Here is a 20,967-nt window from a genome sequence, read left to right on the forward strand (position 1 = left end):
TCTAGAGTTTCTTCAGGGTTTTGCTTCGGATGGAGGTGAAAAGATGCTAACTTGATCATTTCCTTATGAGATATTGGTTTAGGGAGTTTCTAGGGTTTTCTCCCATCCTTTTTGTGTCATTTGAGTCCTTTAAGCATGATTTGAGGTTGAAACCTCAGATCTGGATTGTAGGAGGTCTTGTGAGTCCAAAGACCCGAACTTTATTGAGCTAGAGACAAGATCGTGTGCATCTAACCCTTGTATGAGCTTGTATTGGCATTATGGAGCAAATATGTCATGCATGAACGTAAAGATCAAAGCTTTACGTGACATTCGAGCCCTAGGAGACTAGATCTAGAGTTTGGAGTGGTAGATTTGCCTTAAAACGTCTGAATGAGAATACAGACTGAATGGACTCGTCGAGTCAATAAGCTGACTCGACAAGTCAGCTAGGGTTTTCCCCCGATGAGTCTGGACAAGGGTAGCTCGGCGAGTTGATGAGACAACTCGACAAGTTAAGTTGGGTTTTCGTGATGTTCAAAGGAACAACAAGTACTCGACGAGTCAGGTCAACATGGACCGTTGGCTAGAGTGTTGACTTCTGTTGACTTTAGGGTTTGGTCAAGGCAGGGATTATGTGGACCATGGAGGGGTAAAATGGTCTTTCACCCATCCCAAGAGTTAGAGATGGATTAGCATGAGTCTATATAAAGTTGTGATCTTAATGTGTTAATTAGAGATGCTTACTACGTGTAGGCGGAAATTAGTGTAACACCTGGTTCCTGGTAAGTATTTTTAAATTAAGTACTTTGCATTTGGGCTTGGGACTCGGCGAGTTGGTGGCCTAACTCGTCGAGTAGAATCGGTTTGGACACGGGAGTTAAGTGGTTGACTCGGCGAGTCAGAGATCGGACTCGACGAGTCCGTGTTGTCTGGACAAAAACCCTAATATGAGGGTTTGCACCCTATATAAACGCCTTAACTCAGCCTCCCTTGTCGCTAACACTCTCCTAGAGCTGTATATCGAAACCCTATCCGTTTGTGTGTGTGTTAAGGCCATTTTGGTGCTTTTGTTGACTTGTGAAGCTTAAAAGGAAGAAGAGGAGCTTGAGTATTCGACTTGGGGCTTGTGGATCCAGAAATCTCATCCCATCTTCAGCTTAATCAAGGTAAAATGCTCCTGCTTTGGTCTTCCATTTGGTTATTCATCTTTAGATTGTAGATCTTGGGTGCATTTAGGTCTTTCAAGCCATTTTCGGATTTAAGGATTGTTATGTGGACTCTAGCCTTCAGATATGGGCCTTAAGAGGGGTCTCATGGCATAAAGGTGCCAACTTTAGGGCCATGAGAGCCCCATGCACATAGTAGGACACTTTATATGGATTTTTGAGCTAAAAACCCCATGCATGTGCATCAAGTTTGGAACTTTACGTATAAAATAGACATTAGGAGGCCAGATCTATGGTTTTGGTGTGTTAGACCTCATTTAAATCGACTGTATGGAATTGGTCAAGGTTGGACTCAGCGAGTTTCTCTTGGAACTCGATGAGTCGGTGACCATTGTGCACCCAAACCCTTTATGTGAATGGGTAGGTGTTAGGAAAGAAGTCCCTTATGGGTTTAGACGCGAAAAAGGGACCTGGAAGTCATGGGATTCGACGAGTTATTCATACAACTCGGCGAGTCATAGACTGGAAAAGTTCTTAAGTTGGAGATGAACTCGACGAGTTCAAATAGGAACTCGGCAAGTCGGATGAAGATGGTCACGATGTTATGATCGAAGGAGAACCCGTCGAGTTTTTGCTAGACTCGATTAGTGGAGTCAGGGTTTTGTGTGGGATTAGAGAAGCATGGACTCGACGAGTTGGTAGGCCAACTCGGCGAGTCAGGTCAACTGAATGTTGACTTTAACCAATGTTGACTTTGACTGAACTTGGGCTAACCATGTTTAGGGTTGTATGTGATATGTGTTGACTTGAAGGTTGTCATGTAGGGATCAAGGAGTCATTGGGAGTCGACTTACGCGCTGAGGATAGTTCAGACACTTCATGATATCGAGGTGAGTTACCTTCCAGTAGAAGTGGGTCTAAGGCCACAATGTCGACCCACCAAAAAGGGGTATTTAGAAGATAATGGTCTTTGCGACAATTATCTTGGTCTGGTTATGTGTTGGTTATGAGGTTTATCTGGATAGTATGCTATGTGTATGGTAGGGATTAGTCTCCCTGATAGTGGTCCTAAGGACCCAAGGGTAGGTCAGTACCCGGATATGTCTGACTGCATGCTTATATCTGTTGATTGTATGCTAGTGGTAAGGGTGAAATAGTCCCCAGTTACCGATTGAAAGATATCGATGTTGATTACCGGTTGAAAGATACCGATGATGGTTACCGGTTGAAAGATACCGGTGAAGGTTACCGGTTGAAAGATACCGACGATATTGTATGGTATGTGGTATGATGGGGGAACTCACTAAGCTTTGTGCTTACAGTTTTTTGTTTTGGTTTCAGGTACCTCTTCGTCGAAGGGGAAAGAGCCGACGGTGTAGCAGCGTATCACACACACACATGTTTCCACAAGAAGTTTTTGGGGACTGTACTCTGATTTTTAATACTTATGATGTTATGGTTGGAAATACAACATTATGAATTTGTAATGAAATGTTTTATTGACAAGGTTTTGGTAAAATGTTTTATTAAATGCGTTAATTCAAAAATGAAATTTTTGGCCCTGAAATTTGGGTCGTTACAATTAGGCTATTCCAGGGGTATCCAGTTTCATTGCTTGCTTACGAGGTGAGTCTTCTCACTATACATACCTGAGCGGTATATTGAGTGATCGGAGGGTCTTATTAGAGTTACTGACCAGAGGATCCTATTTATTTATATCGAGTTATGTGATATTACGCATTTTGTCTTTGTGATATATGTTATATTATTCTTTGCCTTACTGAGTAGGATCGGAGGGGCCAAACCAAGTTGTCAGATCGGAAGGTCTTTATTGAGATACAGGATCGGAAGGTCCAACCTGAGTTGTAAGACCGAAGGGTCTTCACTGAGATACATGACCGAAGGATCCACACCGAGCCGTGAGACCAGAGGGTCCATGCCGAGTTATAGTCATGAGAGGATTGTTATTTGTGTATGTGGTATTTTGGGGAACACGCTAAGCTTTGTGCTTACCGTGTTGTATGATATGTATTTCGAGTAATTCTCAGGATCGTGGGAAGGCGTCGTCTTGATTATACACACCGATTTCGAGACCATGTGGATTCTGGGGTGGTGATATTTTATATGGATTTGTGTTGACACTTGAACAATTAATTTTTTGAGAAATACATTATGAGTTTTATGTGTTTTAAAAATAAAAATTTTGGTTTGAAAATTTACGGCGTTACATCATGTAAGCTAGTACATGTACATATGGGTTGACTCGCACTTATCTTAATACTCTATCTAATGTATCCATTCACTACCTTCACATTTTCTCTAATATAACACATTCCACTAGAAACCAACCACCATCCATGGTTATAGACCATAAACTCCCTTGCATCTTCTTCTATAATAAGAGTCCACCACCTTAAAAATCTAATTTCTTCTTTAGCCTCAAAATCACTCTATTTCCTCATAGTTATGATGATTTTTTTTTTTGCAGTTTTGGGCTACCCCCTCAAAAAAATCCTTTGTAATGATTATCAGAAGCATCCTCATTGAGTTCATATGTACTCATCGACATACATGTTTCTATTGTAATTTTTCAAATGTTAACCAAGCCAACATTCCTAAGCTCATCCCAAAAAATAATTAAAAGCTAAGATTATCGTGTGTAAATAACAATAAATGCATGTAAATTTTCGGGTCGACAGTTTGATATCACCGTCTTCACCATGAATTTGGGAATTTTTTGTCGTAAACTGGAGACATTCAACAATTGAGTCTTAGTGGAATTTTGACTATTAAATATGGAAATCGATTGCATGAACAATTAAACATATGATTTGGGGGGGGGGGGGGGGGGGGGAATATAATATGTATAAAAATCGGTGAGCAAGGGAGGCATCGTCAAAATTTTATATTTTTTGTCTAATATGTATAAAAGGAAAGTATAGGAGGCAATTTGTAACAAAAAATAAATCAAAGGGGCCATACCCCCCCCCCCCCTAATAAAGCTTCGCCCATGACCATAAGCACCAAATCAAACCTATTAACATATACAAATTTATACTAATATGTTCAATTTGAGATTTGGAATCGAGTATGACAAATTAATCGTTAAGGAGTCATCCCCTATTGTTCTTACTTTAGGGAACCCATAAGATGAGGTTCATATCTAGGGGCGGATGCAGGAATACATACTAGGTGTTGTCGAGGTTGAGATAGGTGTTGCTAGTGAAAGAAAAATAGGTAAAAAAAGATAATCGAAGATTTTTCCACTACATATGCGGGAACTAGGTGTTGTGAGTGCCATACCGGACACCTAGGTAAAACCGCCCCTATTCATATCCCCCAATATGATTCATAAGTTAAGAAGTATAATCACCACCACTACTAGCAACCACCGTTAGTGTATTACTCCAACGGTCCCGGTGTTTTGATCGTCGTCTGATGGTCAAGAATCACAAGAACACACCAGAAGGATTCGTCAAGAAATCACAATGGATATAAGAGATGTTAGTATGTAATGAGAGTTATGATACGTCATCATGAAGACCTTGAAATTTGCCAACCCTTATTTAGGATTCTACGAGCTTCGTGAGAACTTGATTCAATGAAGAAGATGCGCTAGGAGCAGCTTTGTTTGATCAATCACATGAACCTGCCTTTATTTCTTTGCAAGGACGGGTGGGCCAATCACTATTGAATTTCTCAACGAGAGCCTCATTCTATCTAGAGGAAATTTATTAGGTTTAGGTGGATCCGGTTGATTTTGCAATTCGGTACAATGAACAAAAGATCGACTGTAAGCTCAATTAGTAGTGTCTGGTTGAATTAGTTGAATGAACTGAGCTCTTATGTTGCCCCTTTAGTGGTTGAAGGCTAAAAAAGAAACCAACGAGTGAAAGAGGACATCGATATGGTCCAATGGCTAAAGTTCTGCTAGCTTCTTATATACTTACTTTAGGGTCCGAGTAATTTTTTATGGTGAAATTTGTCTTCATCAGCGATGACAACAAAAGTTCATGGTAACTAACAAGGGGAAGGAAGATCTTCACTCATTCAATGGGTGCGGTAAGACACGACCCACAACAATCGACCAGTCGATCTCACAGTCAGGCAGACTTGTTGGGTCTATTATGTATTGTGTCAAATATGTACTTGTATGGTTTTATTTATTCCAAAATGGGCATGTCCAATATCACTTTTGCTTTTGAGTCTAGCTTATAAATAATGCATGTATGTAACATATTATGGTTACGCTTTCAACCATAGTTGTTGTTTGTACGCTCTCACAGAGAAGTTCCATCTTTGAGAACTCTTCTAGAGTCGTTTAATCAAAGCATTAGGCATACTTTTGATCTTCATTGTTCTTGTCTTTTATTCACATCATTGATATATAATCTATCACTCTTAATTTAGTTTTTAACAAGGCTTATACCATTACATTCATGAGTAGAATCTTAGCTTGTGGATATTTCACATACCTCCGTTGCTCTTTAGGAGGCATCCACACTAGATAAATTACATATCTTACAGTCCCCCCACCCCAAATGATCAGTGTGGCGGTTAGACATCCTTAAATGATTTTGTGTTTTTAGTCAAAGGAAAGAGTGTTAACAAATGACGAAGGAAGTGGATGAGATTTAGCGATGATGATAACAACTATGATAGTGACGATGACGATAAAGAGAGAGAGAGAGAGAGAGAGAGAGAGAGAGAGAGAGAGAGTTAGGATTTCATCATTTTTTTGGAAAATAAGGTAATACATGGCAATTTCCACATCATCATAAAACTTTCATTCTCACAGTTAAAGTCCAAATCAGCTCAATTTACCGGATGACCTCTTCACTTTCAACAAAAAAAGGTTTTTTAACATAAAATTTACGACCTCAATGGATTAAAATGCACATGAAATAGTTCGGTGACCATTTAAAACCGAAAACATAAGTTTGTAGGTTTTTTATAACAATAAACCAATTCAATTTAAACATCTATAGACATTCATTTATAAGTTTTATGGTTATTGAATGATAAGTTAAATACTTATAATATCTACAATCCATAATTTAATAGAAAAATTGAACGAGCTAGATTGTTTAGTTGAAATTTATTGGATTACACTATTATGTTGACATTCAATGAATAGGGAGTTTAAAGGTCATTGAACTCTTCAATGAAAAAAATAAACAATTTAAAGTTTAAAAATAAATATTTTCATTGAATTTTTATAGAATTCAATACAAGAAATATACTAACATTAAAATAAAATAATATTATGACAATTCATTAAACCATATAAAATCCAATATATTTATCAATCTTTATAAACTATGAATAAATAGATAGAAATTTTATTGATTAGAGACATTTTAAATTCTAGCTTATAAAGTTACATCTTCAAGTTCACATTTTTTTTATTATGCATCATTGTAGAATTAATATTTTTCTTTATTAAACGTTTGTCACATCGGTACTTAAGGTATATTTTTTACTTTAAGTATATGTTTCTTGTTAGTATATAAAATCTTAAGATAGATGATTTTGAAAGTAAGCTATATAACCGTATTTATACGTGTTAAAATAAGTAACTAATGTGTTTTTGTACACCTTTTATTTAAACAGGTAATGTTTTTTTTTTTACATATAGTTATAATATAATATTATATAATAATGCCTAAAATTTTGAATAACAACTTAGTAAGAGAAAACGACCACCATCCACCATCATCATTACAAGGAAGACACTTTTTTGAGTCATCATCAAAGCCACATGCAACTTCTCATCACAAGAAGGAAATTTAAACCATTCTTCACCTTTATTTTGCTTTACTATATCAATCTTACCTTACAAGCCAATCTCGACACTACCTTACATAGGGTCTAAAATTTTAAGCAAAGTAAGCATTATTATCAAATATAAAATTCGAATATATATCAATCTTATAAATATTTCTATTGTCTATTGCAACATTGTAATAAATCATAGCAAATCAAAATGAATGCTAAATCATTTCTAGATCCAACTCATTAAACAACATTCCCAAGGGTTAGCTTTACATAAAGGTATCCCAACTACTAGAACTATGTGTGGTTTCATGAGGGTTGTTAAAAGCACCCAAGGGTTTGGGTTTGGGTTTGGATCTCACAAATGTGACAAAAACTGAAAAAAAAAATTACTACGTATTACAAAAAAATCTTCAATAGATGTCTTTGAGACGAGTTTAAAAGAGTTTGAGATGTCAATGTAAAAAAAGAAACATGTGAGGTGCATGTCCTATTAAAACAACAAATGGGATAATCACTTAAAAAATAATATATATATTTGATTTCTAATATTTGATCAGTGAGTTTTTTTTCGTTCATATTTACCCCCTTCAACTTGTTAAATTGTACACATTCAATCCTTATGACCGACTACTTCGGGTTATCCAGAAAAAATGAGTTAATAGGGTAATATATTTCTCATTTTGTACACATTTAGTCATTAATATTTTTGTATATATTTAGTCCTTAATATTTTTTTTTGTCTCAAAATAAGTCTTTTTTTGTACTTATTCAGTACTTATGAATGATTTCATCAGGTTTTTCTCACGACATCTTACATGGGACAATCATTGATGAGGTGTTTGGGGTTGTTGATGCTTATGTTCATCACGATTTCGACTGTTTGGTTGCGTAGATCTTATGGTTTGGCTTAGGTCTTGTGTTCTGAACGTCATAACTTTTTCATATGATATCAAAAGTTAATGATCTTTATATCCACGTGTTTGTTTTTTGAGTCTACTACAGCTTTCGTTAAGATTACTCCCGTTAAAAATGTAATATATTTTTACTTACGATTTTATAAAAAAAAACATCCATAATGCATTCATAAAAAACATATGGATATAAAGATCGTAAGTAAAAATATATTACTTTTAACGGGAGTAATCTAAACGAAAGTTGTAGTAGACTAAGCTACGAACGCATTGATATAAAGATCGTTAAAATACGAGATCGTATGAAGAAATTATGATATTCAAAACACATGACCTAAGCTACCAAGTAGTCGAGATCGCGATAGACATAAACATCAAAAGCCCCAAACACCTCATTAATGATTGTCCCACTGAAGATGTTGTGATAAAAACCTAAAAAAATCATTCATCAGTACTGAACGAGTAAAAAAACAAAAATGAATTATTTTGCAACAAAAAAAATTAAAGATTAAATATGTATAAAAATATTAATGATTAAATGCGTACAAAGTGAGAAATATATCAACATGTTAAGTCATTTTTACCGGCTAACCTGTAGTAACCGGTCATAAAGACCAAATATGTACAGTTTAACAAGTTGAAGGGGTAAATATAGATGGAAAAAAGTGACCAAATGTGTACAAATCGAAAAATACATTACCCTTTTAAGTCATTATCTAACACAAATATTACTTTTTTTCTCTCCTTGACTACTACAATAATTCAACATTGACATCACAAACTTAAAGGCTTCTTGCCCTCTGTTTCTGGAATTTTAACTTATGCAACTTTACGATATCAGTTAGCACATTGTTGATATGAAATAATAGTTTGATATTTTATGTATATTGTTTGCTTGCCAACTTCAATTTGTGGTTATGAAAATTACAATAAAAAACTTTGGTGTTTGGAACTTTTTCGAAATGATAGAGGTTGTGATGAATGTAGTTGTGCTTCTTGCAAACAAACATATATGAATAGAATATTATAAAATGATAATGCACGACAAAATTAGAATTGGGGTAAGGTGTGGCACATAAGTTTGGGGTCATAGGTTTTCATGTTTAAATAAAATTCCATCTAAAATAAAATATTCTTTCTAAAATTAAGTTAAATTAAATTAATTAAAATATTTGATTTGAAGTTTCAAAGTTGGTTAGCTGATATGTTAGACTAAAGCTATGATATTTGGAATTAAGGACTGATTTTTGAGTAAATTTATTAGTTAGAGTATGGACTTAGTTGTAATCATCATTATCATTTAAGGTTTAATTTCAAGATTATATACTATAGATGTTAAATGTTACTTAGGAAGTCATATTAGGTTAAATAGTAACTTTGAAGGAGGACCAATCTTATCAATTATGGAAACTTACTCATGATTTTGATTTAACTTGATAAACTTGATTTTGACTTAAATCCTAATCCTAATCTTAATCCTAATAAAAGAATCATCTTAATGTTACCTATAATATGCTCTATGTATCCTCCTCTTCAAGCTAATTGACTCTTTTACCCTTTAATTATTCTATCTTCGTTATCCTAGTAAATCAAAAAATTCATTTATCTCTCCATAAAATCAAAATAAAAAATTCAAATCCTCCTAAATTCAAGACTTAATTCACGCATTGTGACAAACAAATCAAAATCAAATCTCTTGAACTTGAACTAGGATCAGGGCTTCTCTCAACCATCGTCGAGGCACTTTGGGCCATTCTTCTTCACCTTCCCAATTCTCTGCTCAAACAGATTAATACCTCATGAAATTAATCACATTATTGTATAGAAATGCTTCACCATTTCACCATCGATGATGATTTCTCAGGCTACTGATTTTGGACTCTGAGTTTTCTTAAATATAGATAAATGTTTATGAAGTTATCATATTAATTTTTTTATCGACAGAGTTGATTATTTTGTAGGTCGAATCTCACAATATTGACTATTGGAGCCTGATGTGAAGATCGAACAAAATTTTGGAGCCCAAGTAATAGAAGACCAGAAAAAGTTTTTCTTAGTTTTCTTTTGATGTCCATTTTGATGAACTTGGGTCTGCTCATAGTCTGTAACTTTTCAATCGAGTCATCTCTTGAAAATGAGACAAAGGCATCATTGGTGGAATGGAATGCAAACACGTTTATTTCCCTTTTAAAAAGTTAAAAAGTCAGGAGAAAGGTATTAAATAATATTAAATAATGTATTTTGTCACCCCCAAACCAAGGATGGCGGAAACGTCTGGAGGTGGAGGACTTCATGTATAGTATCATAACAACATTTGCAATAGTGATTAAAGTAAACACAACCAACATAAATATAATTGAAAAAGTTATATCATTGTATGAGTTTACATGTTTCTGTATCAATTACATTATGTTGACAAAATGAAATGTTTTGATACCTTAACATCCCATCCTCAAAAGCACTTGGTTACTTGTTTAGGGATTTCTTGAGAATACAAGTTGTTTGAAAAAGTGTCAACACAAAGGTTGGTGAGTTCATAAGCATCGGTACGTAGTTATGAAAACATTTTCTTGTAAAAATAGTGTTCGCTCCAGAAAATCCAATATTTTCCTTAATACGAAAAATGTAGTCTTAAAACCCCAAGACCAGAATGTATACGTAACATTTCTTTCTTACAGTAAATAATGCAAGTTTAAATCGACATAAACTCGTTTGATTTCAATGAAAACCTCGTAAATCCTATGTTTGTTAATACTTAATGTGAGTTATTATAATCATGCTATGACCTAGATAGCCTAAAAGGACGTTCTTCGGGCGTCAGAAATGTTATGACCTTTGTCACCCCAGACCTGTCGGTCTAGCTGTTGCATGCAGCTAAGGTGTGGGTTTGTCAGACCCAATATAGATCTATATACAACTATCACGCTCTCCCTCTAGGAGACTTTGGTTATAATACATGACTTATTTGTAAAGTGAAGCGAATGTCTCACAAAAGTGATTAACGAATTTACGTGTAATGTAATAAAACCCCTTTTGTAAAAATGTACCCTTTAGTAATGAGTTCGTTATGTAAATGTATCATAAACTATACCTATTATAGTTTATCACAACAAGGGTAGTAGTAGTGTTCATAAACTATATTTGTCATGGGTTACCAAATGTTTTTGTATTATGGATGTAAATATTGTTTGTAATAGTTTATCATTTAACATGCCTAACGTAGTAAAAATCCATATGTCTACTAATGTATGTCTAATTACCAAGATAAAATGACATATAATGTAATAATATATGATTACATAATGAAATACACATTGCTCAAAAAGTTAAAATGTGGAATGAAATTGATAACATTTTTCTGTTGTTAACATTTTCTATTGTTGTTCTTAGAAAATTTATAGAAAAATTATCAAAGGTCAAAATCAAAATCCGTAAATTCTGGGAGTTTTTAAAATGTGTCTAGTTTGTTCATAAATTTTCTTATGATTTTTAGTAACTTCCAACTTGTGTGAAAAGGGCCATAATCACAGACTGGTCCGAATGTGTTCTTGAAATGATAGGCAATTTTGTAAAAATCACCATATATTGTAGAAAAATCGTATGGAGATGTGCAAGTAGTCATTTTAAAGCTAAGAACTTGAACTATTTGCACCTAGTACAGTTTTGAAAACTAAAATGTTTAAGTCATCCAAAAAAGTCTGTGAATGGAGTCCAACTTTTCTGATGAAAGCTGTTGGAAGAGTTTAGTTGTGTTCTTGTTGGTTTAACTTGTATTCCCCCCTTAAAACTTAAGAAAACATGAAAATATGGGAGTATGAACTCACCTTATGTGTTCTTAGTGGATGGATGTTGAAGAAGAGAAGTGTTCAACTCAAGAACACTTAGAAGATGCCTTGAAGAATCGAGAACCTAACATGAAGGTGACGATGTTTGTTTAAGATTTCTATGATTTGAGTAGAAGGATGTGTAATAATCATAAGAAAGATGATGATACTTACCAAAGGATGGATAAAATCCTTGGAGTATGCCTTGAAGTTCTCGAAATTGAGAGAGAAAGATAAGAGAGCTTGGAGGGTGATTCTTGGTGGAAAATGAGAGAATAAATGAAGTGTGAGGAGAGAGGATGGATGTTCCAACTCTAAGAATGTGGGAAATGGCTGGAAATTATAAGAAAGTACATTGACATGACCTAGGTATGGTGGAAGGAGTGTGGTTGGTCAAAGAGTGGGTATGGGTGGTTGCTTGTGTCATAATCCAAAGGAAAGTCAACACTCCACCTTTGTACTTCACCCACTCTTCTTAGATGAGGTTTATCCCCAAAAACGTGATTAATTAATAAATATGGGGCCTTATATGTTAAAATAAAGTTTTGGGTGAAAATCCCGCGTTAAAATGATGAAAAACGGGCCTAAAATGCTAAAAATATTGAAAACCAGGCAAAAGTTGTCAATTTCCGAAATTCTGGGTCGGAGGTTCGGTCCCAGCCCTTAGAACCGAAAGTAGATGGGGAACCGAGAGTGGGGTTCGGTCTTGGAAGAGGAATCGAGAGAAGGGGAAGGAGGATCGAGGGTGTGAAGGGAAGGAAAGGAGCCGAAGGTGAGGCTCGGTTCTGCGAGTTTCGGTTCAGGCGAGGCTCGGTTCTAAGAAGGTTTCGGTCTTAAGAGGTTTCGGTTCTTCCTAGTTTCGGTACGGGAGGCTTTGCTTCTTAAAGGAAGGTTTCGGTTCTTTAAGGCTATTTTACCCATTTTTACCCCATTTTAAGCGGTTTTCGACCCGGTTAAGGGTCAGGATGACCCAAATGTTTACAAAAAGTCACGGGAACATTTGAGAGAGATTTGGGAGAGATTTCAAATAGAGAGAGATAGAGTGAAAACGATTGAGAGAGGTTTCGTTTGTGACATCTTTGAGTGTCCGGCTTCGCAACGCAAGATCCGTAAACCACGTTAAGCCATGTTTAAGGGTCCTACACACTCCCGATGAGTATGCAACATTGTTTTATCGGTTTGGTTCATTACTTACCACGGTTTTAGGTTAAGGAAATCTAGATATCCGAACTTTTCAATTGATGATTTCTCATTAGAATAGCGAGTTGTATAGTAATTACATGACGTAAACTCTAGTATACAAGGGTTAACTAAGTTGACCGGTTTACTTGTTGACTTTGTTTGGCTTTGACTTGGCCAGAATTTGACGGTTGTCACATCATCCCCCCGTTAGAAGGAATTTCATCCCGAAATTTGCATTTTGACTAGGACTTCAAGAGTTCGGGAAGAGATGTGGGTATTTTTGTTTCATTTGATCCTCGCGTTTCCAGGTGAACTCGGGTCCTCGTTTAGCGTTCCAACGAACCTTCACTATGAGAATACGACTTTGTTTCATTCTTTTGATCTCCCAATCCATGATCTCAACTGGTTCTTCCACGAAATGGAGACTCTCATTAACTTCAATCTCATCGAGGGGTATCACGAGAGTCTCGTCGGACAGACACATCTTTAGGTTTGAGACGTGAAAGGTTGGATGTACTTGATTTAGTTCTTGTGGTAATCGGAGTTTGCACACCACTGGGTCAATCCTGGCAAGGATTTTGAATGGTCCAATGTACCTTGGGTTTAGTTTCCCACGTTTACCGAAACGTATCATTCCTTTCCAAAGGTAAACTTTCAGTAGTACTCGATCACCAACCTGGAATTCCAAGGGTTTGCGTTGCTTATCCACGTAACTCTTTTGCCGATCTCGAGATGCTTTCAGCCTTTCCCGAATTTAAACGATCTTTTCTGTGGTCTCCCTTATGATTTCAGGACCAGTGAGGGTGCTATTAGGGACTTTCCACCTAGCTAGCTGTGTGTCCCCCACTTCTGCCCAACATAGGGGTGATCGACACTTGCGACCATAAAGAGCTTCGAATGGAGTGACTTTGATGCTAGTGTGATAGATGTTATTGTAGGAGAATTTGATAAGTGGTAAATGGGTATCCCATGCTTTACTAAAATCTATCACATAGGTTCTCAACATGTCTTCTAGCGTTTGTATGGGTCGCTCGCTCTATCCATCGGTTTGGAGGTGGTAAGTTGTACTCAAATCAAGTCTAGTTCCTAGAGATTTCTGCAAGGACTGCCAAAATCGGGAGGTGAATCTACTATCTCGGTCGGAGATAACGAACATTGGTACACCATGCAGTCGCACAATTTCCTTGATGTACGTCATGTTCAACTTCTCCATCTTGTTAGTTTCTTTTATCGGAAGGAAATGGGCTGATTTGGTCAATCTGTCTACGATTACCCATATGGTATCAAGTCTGCCTGATGTCTTAGGCAGCTTGGTTATGAAGTCAATAGTTATTCGTTCCCACATCCATTCCAGTATATCAGGCTGTTGTAGTAGTCCTGAGGGTTTCTGGTATTCCACCTTGACCTTGGCGCAAGTCAGACACTTGCTCACATATGTAGCAATCTCAGCCTTCATGTTCGGCCACCAGTACAACTTCTTGAGGTCTAGATACATCTTATCCGAACCTGGATGGATGGAATATCGCATCTTGTGTGCTTCGTTCATGACAACGTCTCGGAACCCACCAAACTTCGGTGTCCAGATCCGGTTCAGGAGGTAACGAGCTCCATCTTCCTTGACTTCTAGGTTTTTATCCATCCCTCTCAATGCTTCACCTATCACGTTTTCTAGTTTTAAGGCTTCAAGTTGAGCTTCCTTGATATGTGTGAATAGGTGTGAATGGATCGTCATCGTTAATGACTTCACCCGGCGACCCGAATATTCCTTTCTGCATAGGGCATCGGCTACAACATTTACCTTGCCCGGATGGTAGCAGATCTCACACTCGTAGTCGTTTAGCAACTCTACCCATCTTCTGTGCCGCATGTTGAGTTCTTTTTGATTGAGGATATGCTGAATACTTTTATGATTGGTGAAGATAATGCATTTTGTGTCGTAGAGGTAGTGCCTCCAGATCTTTAGGGCGAACACTACTGCTCCCAATTCGAGGTCGTGGGTAGTATAATTAAGTTCGTGTGTCTTAAGTTGTCTTGACGCGTAAGCAATGACCCTCCCTCTTTGCATGAGCACACATCCGAGACCTTGATTTGAAGCATCGCAATATACCACGAAGTCATCGGTTCCTTCTGGAAGAGACAAGACTGGCGCGCTGCATAGGGCTTGTTTTAACGTTTGGAAGGCGGCTTCCTGTTTATCTCCCCACTTAAACATCACACCTTTTTGTGTCAAGGTGGTGAGGGGTTTAGCGATCTTGGAGAAGTTCTGGATGACTCTTTGGTAGTATCCAACAAGCCCTAAAAACTGTCAGATTTCTATTGGCGTTGCTGGTGCAGTCCAACTTTCGATTGCTTTGATCTTTGAGGGATCCACATGTATACCTTTTTCGCTAACCACATGGCCAAGAAATCCCACTTTTCGGAGCCAAAATTCGCACTTTGAAAGTTTGGCATAAAGCTTCTCAGTACTTAGAGTCTCCAATACTAATCGTAGATGTTGGTTGTGCTCTTCTTTGCTTCGTGAATAGACCAAGATACCGTCGATGAATACGATTACGAATTTGTCTAAAAAGGGTCGACACACTCGGTTCATTAGATACATGAACACCGCAGGTGCATTGGTTAGTCCAAAGGGCATCACCACAAATTCGTAATGGTCGTAGCACGTTTTGAAAGCTGTCTTAGGAATATCATCCTCTTGAACTCGCAGTTGATGGTAACTCGACCTCAAGTCGATCTTTGAAAAGTAGCTCGCTCCTTGTAGTTGGTCGAAAAGTTCGTCGATTCGGGGTAGGGGATATCGATTCTTGAAAGTAAGTTTGTTTAACTCCCGATAGTCAATGCACATGTGAAACGATCTGTCCTTCTTCTTTACAAACAAGACTGGTGCTCCCCAAGGTGAAAAGCTCGGTCTGATGAACCCTTTGCTTAACAGTTCATTTAATTGGATGGACAACTCTTGCATTTCTGCCGGTGCTAGGCGATATGGAGCTTTGGCTACGGGGGTAGCTCCGGGAACCAAGTTGATTCCGAATTCAACTTGTCGTGCGAGTGGTACACCTGGAAGATCTTCTGGGAATACGTCAGGGAAGTTGCACACTTCTGGAATGTCTTTGATATCCTTCACCCCTTGTTTCTTATCTACGACGTGGGCTAAGAGGGCATGGTATTCCTTTCAGAGATACTTTTGGGCTTTGACGCAAGAGATGATTTGTAAATTTGCACTGGGTTTATCACCATAGATGAGAAGGGTTTCGCCATTTGGCAGATTAAGGCGAACGACCCTTTCGTAACATAGAATGTCGGCACGATGAGAACTTAACCAATCTATACCCACAATTATGTCGAAACTTTTTATTGTGATTGGCATTACGTCAATTTTGAACGAATGATTATTTAGAGTGAGGGTACACCCTGAGTATATATCATTTGTGCGCTCTACTTTTCCATTTTCCATTTCTACTATGTATGTATCTTCTAGTGATTGTGGGTTTTGTTCACAGAGTTTCGACTCGAAAACTATTTTTCTCGGGATCTTCGGGCTCTACGGGACTGCTTATGATGCTAGGGTGATATATTAGGGTTAGGGGTATTTAGAGTAGGTAAAAAGAAAGTAGAGGGGTGAAAGGAGCAAAAATTCTAACATTACTTCAGCTAGCTTCGTTCCTATTTATAGGAGACCGAAGCACCTTAGTACGTGGGGTGTACAGCTCAGGTACGTGGGGCGTACTGCCTCGCATAAGTCTTCGTTGGGCATAACTTCATACTCTGGGCGTACGAAGTGGATTTTCTCGGACGCGTCAAGGCTATGATCCATGGCTCACACGCGAAGGAGTAGGGCTACGTGGCCAATCTCGGACTGTGAACACTTACACAAGTACGCTGGGCGTACTCCTTCGGTACGTTGGGCGTACTCCCCCGGACCAACCTCAAAGTTTGTGCCCAAAACTTCAAAAATTCATAACTTTCACATACGAACTCAGTTTTTGATGTTCTTTATATCCACGCGTAGGTGAAATTATGCTCTATAAATTTCATTTAGACTCTGTTGGCTAATTTTGACTTTTTTTATAAAGTTATATTTTTAACAGGCCGGGACAGGAACAGTCCGTTTAAAAATTCATAACTTCTTCATCCGACGTGTATTTTTGTCTGTCTTTCTATGGTTGAACAACTATTTACAAGATCTTCGATTCTTGTTTAGGTTGTTTCGACTAAAAATCACTCGATCTAAAATTCGAGTTTTGGACTGCATACTGCTATGCCAAATCTTAAAAAAATTCATAACTTCCTTATACGAAGTCAGATTTAGACATTCTTTTTATGCATGCTCTCATTTTAATGCATATTAAAACTTTCATTTAGATTGCTAAGGCTAAAAAGCACTTTATCGTAATTTCACTTTTTACGTCACACAGTATTGTGTCGGTTCTGTCGCGAAACTTCGACACGTCATAACTTCTTCGTTATAACTCGGATTTCGGTATTCTTTATATCTCCGGAATCCTTGTTTCAACCACTACAACTTTCTTCATAGATATCGGGTTTTATCTAACGTTTATTTCGACGCTTATTTTTTATTCTTAACTTATCAAAATCATAATAATTAAGCAATAAACACATAATAATCAAATAATACATCTTTATTATTTCAAAACAAATTACAAATGTTGACCTAGACTATTACATCATCATTTAATGTTTAGCCTAGAAACACGGGCGTTACATCTGATCACATTTAATTTTATAGACCTATTTGCAATCAACAATATTAGAGTTAGGCTTAGGAGGAACAAGCGTCCAAGTCCCATTGTGAATAAGAGCTACATATTCATTAGCCATTGCTTGTTGCCGCTGAGGATGTTTAATTGCAGCAGATAAGGTTGTGTGCTCATGTTCGAAAGTAATGGACGCATGAAAGGCCGAAGGTGTAAAGTGTTGCACTTGGTTTGGGTTTGGATACAAATTTGTTGGACGAGACCGAACAACAAATGAGGTTGCAGTAGGGACTGTGGGAACCTTAGAAGGGGATGTTTGGGCCTTGATAGGAGTTGTTTGGGCCATGGAGGGGGGATGTGGCCTTATTTGTGACTGTTGATGCACCATTGTGAACAAAAAAGCGTCGTCATTGACGTTCATAGGTGCAAAAAGGCTTGGCATTGGGTAAGGTGCGGGTTGGAAGGTCGAGGTCAGGTATAGTAGGGAATGGATAAGTGGACATATAAGGATCACGTGGAGGTGTTTCAGACGACACAAGTTTAGATGCTAAAAAAGGGAATGGAGTTTTATAAGAACGTACATGTCGAGATATGTATAACTTGTCTGTAGTAGGATCAAGGCACAAGTACCCGTGATGAGATGAGTTGTAACCGAGAAAAATATAATAAATGGACCAAAAATCCATTTTTGTGTTGCATGTAGGGTCATAGATGAGGGAAGCATTGGCACCCAAAAACTTTAAGAAAGGAGTCATCTAGTTTACGCATAAAGATGGTCTCAAATGGTGAGACATGGGAAGTGATATGAGAGGGAATTTAGTTTATTAGATAGACCGTCGTGTCAAAGGCAAAGTGCCAATAAGTATTTGGAACCCTCAATTGAGCAAGTAAGGTCAAGCCGATTTTGACTATATGGTGATGTCGCCTCTCAACTAAGTCATTTTGTTCACTTGTGTGATGGAAAGAGAGGTGATGAACAATGCCAAGGGAGTTAGAGAAATTGTGAAGCTTACGAAATTCACCACCCCAGTCAGTTTGAATAGCCTTGATTTTGGTAGATAACTTTCATTCAGTTACAGCAAGAAATTGTTTAAATACATCAAAACATCTGACTTGCATTTAAGAGGTAAGATCCACATAAAACAAGAAAAATCATCCACAGAAACTAAGAAATAGGTATGACCATCAGAGGAGGTAACCAAGGTCGGACCCCAAACATCGCAAACAACAAGATCTAAATGATGTTTACTATTAAAACTGGAAGTAGATAAATGAAGTTTTAAGGATTTCCCATATCACATAAATTACAAATAGAATCTGGAGATTTGTTAGAATCAGGAAGACCATATTTAGAACATATAAAATTCAAAAGTTGTGAATGAGGGTGCCCCAACCGTTGATGCCAAATATCAGAAGAAGCTCTAGAAGTAGTGTATGCAACTTTGGGAAGACAATGGAAGGATGGAAGATGGATATCGTAGAGCCCATTGTCACTTCGACCTATGAGGAGGCTAATTTTGGTAATATTGTCCTTCAGACAAAAAAGGAATGAAATTCAAAGAAAACATTATTGTCTAAACTAAACTTTTGATCAGAAAGAAGATTCTTTTTAATTTCCAAATCGTGAAGAATATTGGATAACGAAAACGTTTTTGAGGGTGAATAAAAATGAGCAGAACCAATATGAAGAATAGGTAAACCCATACCACTGCCAACGTGAAGAGTATCGTCACCAAAGTAAGGTGTGTGAATGTCTACTGAGGAGAGATCGTAAGATACATGGTTGCTTGAGCCAATATCAGGGAGCCATGTGGTAGTTTGAGATTGATTTTTTGCAAAGTTGGCAGTGATTTGTGAGCGAGTATGTATGGTATTAGGGTCTCGATTGGGACATTGTGAAGGAATGTGCCTAATACTGCACCGATTACATGTGCCAAAAACTATATTTTTTATAGAAGTCCAAGGAAATTGTGTCTGATTCCCCCTGATGAATGGGAGAAGCTTCCCGGCCTCGTATGTTGTTGAATCTGTGACCTCAAGAAGCTGGAGGGCGAGCGATGTAAAACGCTTGAGGACTTGAGGAAGGGAATGAGTTTGGTGGTAAACCAAGTTGATTGAAAAGCTATTGAAGAGTTTGCAATTGATTAGTTGGTAAGAGAGTGGATGTGGAGGTGGGCCAGTTGGCGGTTGTGGCAACAAACGCCTGAATAGAGGCCACGATGGGGGTGGTTTTCCTGGTCATAAAGTCATGATCAACAACGAGACCGCTAAGGACTTGGAAGAGGGTGGTGGGTTGGTCAAGCAAGAAGGTTGGGCTTAAGTCCATTGTATTCTTCATAGAGACCTGAAATCACAAGCATAACAATGTCTTTTTCTTTAACTGGTTCACCGATGTTGGCAAGCGCATCAGAATACTCTTGAGCACGTAAGAGATAAGCGGGCGCTGTTTCATTGGGTTTCATCTCGAGTTTAAGAAGCGGTGTTTTGAGAGTATACTCTCGAGAGGATGATTGAGGAGCATAGGCTCGTTGTAAGGAAAGCCATAGATCTCTGGATGTTGTACCTTGTGCATGGGGATGGGAAGCTTTAGAGATAGTAAAGAGAAGAAGCATACGTACTAGTGCATCTTTGGCTATCCAAGCAACATAAGACGGATTTGGCTGGGGATCAGTGATGGTGGCTTTTTCTGTTGCAGGTAAATTTGAAGTTGGACATGGTATAGTAGCATTGAGATATTCAAAGAGATTGTTGGTAACGAGAAACGATTGGATCATTGTCTTCCAAAAACCATAATTAGTAGGAGATAAAAGTAAACAGAAACTTATGGGAGTTGTGTGACGTTTTCTCGGTTGTGAAGAAGGTTGTAATAGTCGCCATGATCAATCAACTGTGAAGATCGACCTATGTTGTTGTTGTTGTGTGTGTGCGGGTTTTTTTTTTCCTGGAATTGTCGGTTAGGGTTCTAACCCTAGGGAGGCAAAAAATGTCTAGCTCTGATACCATATTGAATTTGGTAAATGTGTGTTTCTTATTATCATGCATAACATATACAAAGGGATATATATGATACATGTAGCTACAATTGAATTTGGTAAATGTGTGTTTCTTATTATCACGCATAACATATACAAAGGGATATATATGATACATGTAGCTACAATCTAGTCCCTGTACTAATATTATCTTGTCTAATATTTGATGTCCATGAAATTCAATGAAGGACCATGTACACGATATCTAATATATTGGAAGATTTTATTGAATTTGGCAATTTTGCCTTCATTGTGTCGTGTTTACTATTGGCTTGGTGGGTGTTAATTGGTTTGTTAAAGTTTTCTGGATTGGAGCTCTTCTCCTCTCCTGTTTTTACTTTTCATGATTAGTTGGGTTTGCTTTTTGGCTTAATCTC

The sequence above is a fragment of the Lactuca saligna genome, chromosome 8, assembly GCF_052625555.1.
Source record: "Lactuca saligna cultivar CGN05327 chromosome 8, ASM5262555v1, whole genome shotgun sequence".
NCBI lineage: Eukaryota > Viridiplantae > Streptophyta > Magnoliopsida > Asterales > Asteraceae > Lactuca > Lactuca saligna.